Genomic DNA, 10,500 nt, shown 5'->3' on the forward strand with positions numbered 1-10,500 from the left:
CGCGGTTTGTACCGTACGCGCTGTCAGGCGATGAAAAACATGCCAGAGTGGAACACTGCAAAGACATGTTACGGTCGGCCCAAAGTGATACAAAATTTACAAATTCGATTGTTACTGGTGACGAGACATGGTGTTTTCAATATAAGCCTCTCACAATGCGGCAGAGTGCAGCGCGGTTGAGNCGGTTGAGCCCAAAGAAACCGAAACCAAAGAAAGTGAGCATGCAAAAGAGTCGAATAAAGACACTGCTAACCGTTTACTTCGATTCCAAATGAATCATTCACAATGAATTTCTGCCAGAAGGTCAGACATTGAATTCTGATTATTATCTCGGACTCCTGAATCGTTTGTGGGCGATAATTCTTCAAATTCGACCTGAATATTGAGAGCAAGGTTCCTGGTCGCTCCTCCACGATAATGCCCCACCCCACAAATCGAAGATCGTGCGGGATTTTTTGGCCAGAAAATGGATCACAGTCCTTGATCATCCTCCGTATTCGCAGATTTGGCTCCAGCAGATTTCTGGTTGTTCCCAAAAGTTAAGTTGGCGATGAAAGAAGACCGTCACGACACCGTCCAGGACATCCAAAGGGAATGTACCGCGGTTTTAAATGCGATTCTACAAAAAGAGTACGGTGACTGTTTTCGAAAACTTTTCAATCGATTCCAGCTATGTATTGATTCAGAAGGAGTATATTTTGAATAAAAAGAGTGAAATTTTGAAAATAATTCACGTCTTGTACTTTTAATGCACACAGTCCTAACAGAACCTGAACACACTGCGTATATCGAGCTAACATACATATACGTATAAATACAGCAATAATAAAAATACAAAGGTAAATATAGTACGTTAACATATATGCAAGCAAAAAAAAAAAAAAGTAAAGCTAGCCCTGTACCAAGCCTTGAAGGCCAATAGGGTTGTGAGACGTTGAGTGTCCCACATTATCTAGACAATCGGCTCAAAGATGGCGGTAAGGTTGTCAGCCTAAAGAGCGGGCCGCGCTTTACTCCCCAGGAAAATTATTTAATTAATTCCTGATACTCACTTCTGCTAGAGGCTGAGTGAACCCCAGGGCCATAGTGCGGATGGAAGGGTTAGGTAAATTGAAAAAAATCGAATGACATCGGGATTTGAACCCGCGACCTTCTGGCTTGTAGCATAGCTCCTCAACAAACTACGCTACCGGGTGCCCCATATGCATGTGTTTATTCATTGTAATAAATAGTACTGATTTAAACACAACGGCTTGTAGAAGCTAAGAGAAAAAACAAGCAAAAAATACAATGTAATTCGACGTACGTGGGTGAAGATTTACTCGTTAGCAGATTCTTAATTAGTAGCTTTAAAAAAGATTTATCATCTGACTACGATATGTATGACAGTTAACTGGAATTGGTGCCGAAGGGATCAATCAAAAACTATCTTCAGACACTGCTTAATAATTTTCTGGAGGGACAGGAAAATCACGGAAATCCTCGATTAGGGCGGCTGTAACTAACTGCTAGAATTTGATGGAAGAAATTCTGCGGTTCGACTTGGCACGTTCCCGACGTAACGAACATTCATTTCTCATACAGTAAAAGGGATTTAATTTTTCACACTTGGTAGCTGTAATTTTGTACGAGTAAAATTATTCTGTGTGATTCCCTGACGCAGTTCATATCTTTTGAATGTTGCAAGTTAAGCATTTTGATAGTGTGTGTAAATATTGCTAATACATAATTCCATCCAACGTCGCGATAGAGCGGATAGCATTCCTGCTTCATGCTTGGGTGGTCTCAAGTTAAAATCTCAACCCAGGAGATCGCATATCCTGACTAGGGTATTTTCTCGGTTAAACTCTCTCTCTCTCCAAGGAATTACTGGGCAGTAACTCAAATCTGGCCTCAGATGCCTCCTTCCATATATTCTCTTATTCATATTCACCAATCGCTGTATCATTTCAAACTACAGGCTATAATCTGACCCACTGAAGCATTGTCAAACAAGCCATAATAAAGAAATCGCTTTCAAATTATTAAAATTTTGGAAATAATGGCTAGGAATAGCAAATCAGAACTATGAAGAAAGCCGTCTTCTGGAATGTGGCACCGTGTAGAAATTGTGTTAACCGACGTTACGGAGGAACGTATCGCGTCTGTTGCACCTGCTCTGCTGGTTCGCTCGCGGATTTCTTCTTGTCTTCTACCCTGAAAATGGAAGCGATACGTTCTCCCGAAACGTCGGTTAATTCAATTTCTACACGTTGCCATATCCCAGTAGACGGCTGTCTTCATAGTCACCGCTGTGGAAACCTCAAATCTTACAAATCAAAACTAGTTTACAATTAATTTAAAATAATTTAGAAAATCAGATACTTTAACTCAGCAGCACAGTTTAGCCCGTGTTGTAACACTCATTCTTCATCCTTGTGAAGATACGAGTTAGGGCCTAGAATCACAAATGCTTTTTATTATTCCGAATATAAATTTCCATCGTCTGAGCTGAAAACATTTTGGCATACAAAACCACGATTACTGGCACTGCACTTGTTGTGAAACGTATTTCTTCCGTGCCTTTCCAGGCGGCTCTTTTAAAACCTTCGTTTACAGTATAAGACTATACAAGGTAATAACTTCTGTCGTCAGAAAGCAAGGAATGGTTAGATTTTAATATCAAGAAATAGTTTGACATGTTTACTTTGCTTCTTGCGCTTGAAACAAATCCACACTTTCAAGCGAGGTATTTTTAAGCATGTCATGGTAAGGCTGAGGTTAGTTACACATTTTAAGGCTTCTTAAATGTAGAGTTCCCGATCTCAGCTGCCCCCATACCTAAAGTTCGCATGTCGGCTAGCTCAGAGTCTTGACATAATGTGGCTCTTTACACTCTCGGGACAGCGAACGCTGCTCGACACAGGCAAGACGGCGCCGCGAGGAACCATTATAGATAACCCACCAGACAGGAGTGCCGGAGAAGTTGCCTGCTGAGCACGGCGGTTATAAGTCACTGACTCCACATGGTGGAGAGGTCGTCATTCTATGAAGTTTGGGGTAAATTAGGTCAGAGTGTCTTTATATATTCACTACCCCACCTAATAATTCCAGTTGTGTTATCTTATACGTGGCGGTGTCTAATAGCTGAAACTATTTGACCTCTCCGCTTCAGAAGATTCTCTTTCCAACCCGAGCAACTAATTTTCTCGAAGTGGATTCAAAAGATTCATACCGCTGAAACTAAAATACGCTATTGAACACAATCATAAGCCTGAACCACACGCCTCCTATCCTTACAACCAATTCCTCAAAATCCATATTATTTTGTAAACCCGTTCCATCTCGAACTTTATATTGCTTTATCAGGGGTTTACCCATGATAATTGAGTTGTTTCCCAATATGAGCTATAACTACAGTTCATCTATTTTCAATCGACTGTTAAAATTCGTAAAGATGAGTTCAAATCCATGTTTAAAAGGAGGTTTTAGGTGAAACCCCCATGCCTCCCCTAAAATAGATGCAAAAACGTGAATAATCGCTCTTTCCGAAAAAAATATACGTGTATATACTCGTATAATAAATATTTCATAACAGAAGAACAAATATGCTGCATTGGCAAATCTATGTAATACAATGTATCTTTCATTAATGTGTCTTTTAAAATAAGCCCCTTGAACAAATATTATGTTTCTGGACATTATCCATCGTCCTGGTTTTCTTTTTAAATCTAAAACAACATCCTCTTTATATTTCTAAACACAATGTTTCCGAGACTGGATTCTGTCTCCCCCGGGGACCGGCGATAGGGACTAGCTCTATCGACTGAGCCCAACTGAGTAGGTTTTACCTGAAGACGGAGACAGAATCCAGACTCCAAAACGTTGTGTTTTGAAATATAAATAGGTGGGTGTTTTAGATAAAAACAGGATAATGAATAATGTACAGAAACATAATATTTGTATTAATGTACCATTGTCATAAACTTTTAGATCTGAGTGCCATGAAATTAAATACGAGTCATGGATATACCACTGGGTGTACCGAATATAAAGAGAAAGATGTCCCATGACCAAACATGAAATAATGAAGGTGCAGAGAAGACGTGAATTGATGTTCCTCGTAGACTACTTTTAACATAGGCACTAAATCTTGGTTGAGTGGTGAGGCTCACGTATCGGTCACTTCAACCCCGACGAAGACCCCGTGACAGCAGAACCGGTCTTGACGTAATGGTGGTGAAACTAAACCTCCGACTTTCATCAGTAACAAACACCATTTCGATAAATTACTATAAGGCATCCTGAAACGTGCAGAAGTGATGTTCTAGTGTCGGAAAGGGAGGGATTTTTATCTGTATTACTTGAAAAAAGACTGAGGAAAAACCACAATCTACAATCATAATAAAATTAAGTTCTGGTGTTCGGGTCATCGCAGTATAACCATTGTAAGAGGCGTGTGAGAAATGCTATTGCTCAATATAAGTAAATGAGCCATAGACATATAATACGAACATCTAGTGTGGAAGCAATGACGATGGGTCACATAATTATAGCAATATAAGCATAATATCAGTACGGCAGTATAAAAACAATATCTGACATAGGGAATACGCTACTGTATGTTCAAGAAGTCGAGTCGTGGAAGTATATTAATTTAATTTGGTATGAAGGATTTCGATGTGCTAACATCCGGTTCAATAAACCGACTCAGGAAGGCATAAGACTAACGTTTGGCTCAAAGTAAATGAAAACATATTAAGCAAGAAACAACGTCACAGCAATGTAAACACAGGCCAAAATTTTTATCATCAGGCGTGGACGAAAGTTTCCTCACGCCTACTAATGCCACAATATAAGCCGCCTCATAGCTCAAGCGGAGAGTCTCTGGCTTCCCACCGCGGCGGCCCGGGTTCAATCCCGGGTTTGGTCAAGTGGGATTTGTGGTGGACAAAGTGGCGCTGAGGTAGGTTTCCTCAGAGTACTTCGGGTTTCCCCTGCCAATTTTCATTCCACCAAATTCTCCATCATCACAATCACCCGGGGCAGGTACAATAGGCCAATCAGTGGCCGCGATGCCGAGTGGACCCAACTGGACTCCAAACCCCACTATGCGAATTAAAAAAAAATCATGCCACAATAGCAGTGTGATCTGGTGTGGTCAAAAGGACAGTATCTATATAATATAAGAAATCTAAGTCACAGCACATAAACGTAATATCCGATATCTATGAAATATTCCTGTCGTATTCAAGAAACCAAGACACACACTACTACATGTCGCAGACAATTCCATTTAAAGGAATCAGTTTAGGTTCTGCGTAATTACAAATTTTACACCTTCAGCTTGACTTAATGACACGTTGACAGTTACGTGCAACCAAAGCAGTTGGGGGGACTACGAACGTACAAATAAACAGGCAGAAGATTCTGTCCTATGTACTCCCTGCACCATAGCTACATTTGTGAGATTTAATATAATGTGACGTGTTGCGCTATGGAGGACACCTCCTCCCCCCCCCCAGCGGTGACGTAACACGGGATGCCGCAGTTGCTACTCAGCAGTAAACAACTCCCGAAAGCGTTGCTAGGCTGTCGGCAAACACGGCGTCAGACAACAGTGGTGCCTATTACGTAACTGTTTTCTGTGTTGTCCGCAACGGGGCTAAATAAGGAGCAGCGAAGACTATTCAAATTAGTTATGAGTTAGCCAGAGATTCAGTCACCAGTTAATTTCAGTCTAGTATTTATGACATTGCCAATGGCAGTAAAGATGAGATTGTAAATGGTGCGACTGTAAGAGCGAGTGTGAAATAAAATATGCTATATCCAATACGGCGTGAAGTTATTTGTCGCGTATACACCAAACATGTGACAATAAGTATAAATATCTCGGTAACGTCTTATACAGCTGAAATTGTTTGGATTCTAAACTTGCACGCACAACATGAGGAACTTTCATACCATGAAAGGGAACATTTCTCTATTCAGTCTAGACATGAAACATTAGTTTCTCAGAAACGAAAACTCGACAGTTTGTCGGACGAATATCAGAAGTTCTTGTTGTCACGGCGACAGAGGCAGAGCATCATAAAAGTTCGGCAATGGACGAAGTTTTTCATTATATGTTTCTTAGAACAGACACAAACTTTGTGTCTTTGTGTCCTTAGTTCCACAAACGATACAGGACATTTCAAATCCGGCTTCTATTCTGATATTGAACATTCCTTTGTTTCTTGATTCCGTTGCCGTCGCTGTCGACAACCTGAAGCACATATTACCTTGGTTATTATTGCCAATTCTCAGTACTCAACGATCAATGTCCACTATCAGCAACAGTTCTTTAACGAAAGAGGTATTCGTTAAGAAACATTGCCTGCTTAAGAGTTCCCAACTTAAACAATATAAACGGAAAGAAATCTCATGTCATCACATGACAAATGAAGCCAAAAATTTAATACCTTTCATTATGGAAATTCATGTCACCATGTAAAGAGAGAAAGAGACTCTTTTTTTTTAATTAAACTCAAAGCGGAAATGGTTAAAATTAAAAAAAAAAGCGGATCTTCGCACTATAAATTCCTAAGTCCACAGAACATTTTCAGAGACGCAGGAACAGACTTGTAAAACATATATTATGGTTTTAACTCGACCAAACTACAGTGCGGAGAATCCTGAGAACATTACAGGGCACCACTATCTACTGAGTTTCTATCAAAACACATCAGAGAGAGTAATTTAAGCTGAGTTATTAGATCACCACCGCCGTTATCATAGTCATCATCAATAGCAGCAGAAACTTTAAATTCTGTTAGTAGTTGGAATAGCGCCACAAAATAATTTATTAACTTCCAGAAGATTCGGTAAATCGGTTAAGGTGTAGGAATCGATTGACAGCAGGAATTGTCCTGGTGAATAAATGACGATGTTGGTTCCACTGCCAGTACGCTAGAGTCACCAAGCGGAGAGAACACGGAACTTACTGCATCGCACGAACAAGCCACGTATAACGTCAATTTTGTTAAGTTGAGCGATTATAGCGCTCTACCTGAAAACCGAAAGACGGGACTCAGGAACACTCACGAAGGTGGGAAAGTGAATTAGGATGCCAATAATTAATGTTATGTTCTTGTATTCAGCCTAATTTTCGTGGTATACTTCTGCTGCGTAGTCTATAGTACTGCAGGTTGGTGTACATCAAAGTTTGTAGCTTAATTTTTTTAATGCTAGTGGGTTGGGACTAAGTCCCTTGTACTGCGGCCACTTCTGGCCTATTGTACCAGCCCCAGATGATAGGTGAGGGTGTTTGTGGAGCAATTGGTGGAATGAGGATTGGCAGGGGAAACCGAAGTACTTGGAGAAAACCTTCCCCAGCGCCACTTTGTCTACCACAAATCCCACTGTGAATCCTGTATGAATGTGAGGCCTTAGCTTATTTAAGACTACGTTACTTGGGTCAATATTTTATGGAACCAAGTGACTATTTCGACGCCCCCACGTACAAAATCCTGCGCTTCATTCGAAGCGCGGGACTGCTGAGGGGATAATCAATAAAGGGGAAGCACAACAGACCACTATAGGTCGGGGTGCAAGGGCCGAAAAAGGCCTACCCCTCATACATTCATTCATTCACGTATGTCTGAATTTTCACCGGTATATGAATATGTGTGGCATGTACTGTCTTCGCTCGCTTAGAAACTTGGATCGTGGGTTCGAATCCCACTCAGGACATGAGTGTTTCATTTGTATGTGTGCGTTTTTCTGTGTTTGTGTACAGGAAGAGGCCTTGCGACGAGCTGATCACCCGCCCAAGGAGTCCTACCGAATGTGTAAGATCTAGAAAAGCCGAAGTGAACGGAGAAGTTCATGGAGGTAGGCCTCGGCCCACTGGGGCTGTAGTGCCAAGGGGAAAAAATGAGTGGGACAACCGAGCAATCTATGACGTGGAAGCTGTACGTCTCTCAACAGACTTCATAAGATAGGCGGACTATACACATGTCAGTGATAGGGCGGAAGCAACCTTCCAACCGATGGCAGTCAATAAACCCGACTCCTGGCGTCGCGACGACAAATTCAATTTATTCTGACTATCGGCACCAGCAGGTGAGTTCAGACATAAATAAGAAGCCCGGTGTGGCCATCCTGACAGAAAATGAAGACACTGTTAAACCGACAGTTTTATTTTGAAATTGCACAGAGGACGGTCACATGGGTGAAAATCTACATTGTTCTAACCATTAACAAATGTCTGAATGAAGCGGTGGAGATGTGAGATTGGTAAACTAGCTGACACTCTAGTAGGAGAACCGAAAGACTAGATGTTGCTATAGTAATACGATATTATATTTAAGCATCCTGTTGCACTCTATACGATATATGATGTCACGTAGTAAAGATAAGCAGCGGCACGCACACAGGGAGCCTACACAGAATAACACCTGTACAGTGTTGAAAACAAGAAGTAGCCGCTGCAGCACTATAGACATAGGGCGAGTAACCCTGAGAATTTTAAATTTTAAAATTTAGAAAAAAGTTTAAAGGAATTTTTAAAATTGGAACTGAAGATTTAAAAGTGCCAGTTCTTGAAAGTCAAAATTGACGTGTGTAGGTAACAAAGATAATGTACGAATCAGACAAGTATCAGAGAAGTAGATTCTGTTAGTAACGACGAAGGGAGCAATTGGGAAGACCTGTGTTTTTAAATTTTAAACTAAGTGCAGTGTAACAGCTACGTGAGTGTATACACCTGATGATGGCCGTTTACGGCCGAAACATGTAGTGTAAAAGAAAGCAAGACGAAAGACCTACAATATATTGTTGCACTTAGGACGGAGTTTATATCATATACCATAGTAATAGAGTTTCACCCACCTCTAAACACGATCCTCAGCTACATCCATCAATTCATCTCCAAAGGACCCATCCTAATATTCGTATTATCTTCCCATTTTCTTCTCTGTTTTCTCAATGTAGGTAGTATTACTTACTGGATTGCTTCTAATTTCCATATGGTCACTTTCCAAGATATTTTTCGATTAAATTCTTTGTGCATTACAGCTACATGCCCAGTCCTTCTGCACTTCACTATTCCAGCAACACTGGGAAACTGTAACCTATAAATCGGGGAAGCTTATTGTCTCTTAAAATATGATGCCATGTAGTTCGGTAGATATTTATCAACATTTCGCAAAAATATGATGCCTCTATCTACAGGGCCTCTCACACTTTTGAAGATAATTGTAGAACGTTCCTCCGAAACGTCTGTAAATATCTACTACACTATAAACAGTCAATTCTAGGATACAGTAATCTTCCTGCTCACCACGAGAAAACCAGAAATCTTGCACAAATCACCGAGTTTCTCCTATATTACTCACTTCTTATTTAATAAATCCAAATACTTTATTTTAAAACAACTGTAAACTTATGTGACAATCACAATTGCCGCGCAGTCTTAAGACATGAACTATCTTCGATCGTTCGAACGCTGGGATCGTGGGTTCGAATCCTACTCCAAGGCATGGATGTTTGTGTGTGCGTTTATTCTGTGTTCGTGTTGTCCTGTGTGTAGGTGGCGGTACTCGCCCAAGAAGTCCTACAGTCCGTGAAAAAGAGATAACGAAATTGAAGAAGAGGCCATAGCCCAACAAAGGGCTGCAGAGTCATTGATGAATGAATTAATGTAAATTTATGTCCTTGCTTCAGAGTAGGAAACCATGTTTCACACCCATTTAAAGCAATTAATTACTTGAGAAAATTTCTTCCTTTTAAAATATAAGAGTGATGCCTTTGCGTATAAGAAAATAGAACCAGAAGGACTGGAAGAGGTAAAAATGAGGATTACGCAGCCTTTACTAGGCAGACCAAGAAAAGAATAAATCAGCCAACAAATACAGATGTCAGGAATGATCGAGACTTTCAAATGTTACATGTGAGACTGAAGACTACAAAAAAACAAGCTGCAACATAATTTATACCGAACAACTGGCAGACTAACAAAGCAGGCTTTGGAAGGTAAAGCTCTGGGACGAGAACATCCCGGGCACTTGAACTATGTGCAAAGGTGTCAGAAGCAGAAACGAAACCAATTCTGCATTCTACGTTAGGATGATTACTATGAGAGGATGGTCGTGATGATGAGGGTACAGAACTTTTTAAAAAGCCGGACTAATCCATGAAATGACGTCCATTTCCGAATAATTTCACATAAGACAAAATCTTTTAAGACTGGCTTTTAAAATATTTAAACCTAACTTTTTCTTATACATTATACCTAACTAATTGGTTCTCTAAAAGCAATGTGATTCTTACGAAACCTGTCATATCAAATTTGCTCCAACACGATGATTTAAACCTGTTCTTTCTTCGTCTAAGGAAGCTCCAATCCTCTTGCCCAATATTAACAAACCAGACTAACGCGTAGCGGTTGCAGTGTCTTTTTTTTTATTCGCTTAGTGGGGGGTGGAGTCCAATTGGGTCCACTCGGCACGGCGGCCACTGATTGGCCTATTGTACCTGTCC

General features: G+C 40.6%; 1 protein-coding gene across 5 annotated transcripts in view; it reads right to left on the reverse strand.

Moving 5' to 3' along the window:
- Nucleotides 1-10,500, reverse strand: part of LOC111864749 (MAGUK p55 subfamily member 5) — a 282,694-nt gene that overhangs the window by 179,143 nt on the left and 93,051 nt on the right. The gene's annotated exons all lie outside the window — the stretch shown is intronic.

This window comes from Cryptotermes secundus, unplaced genomic scaffold (assembly GCF_002891405.2).
Source record: "Cryptotermes secundus unplaced genomic scaffold, Csec_1.0 scaffold932, whole genome shotgun sequence".
NCBI classification, from domain to species: domain Eukaryota; kingdom Metazoa; phylum Arthropoda; class Insecta; order Blattodea; family Kalotermitidae; genus Cryptotermes; species Cryptotermes secundus.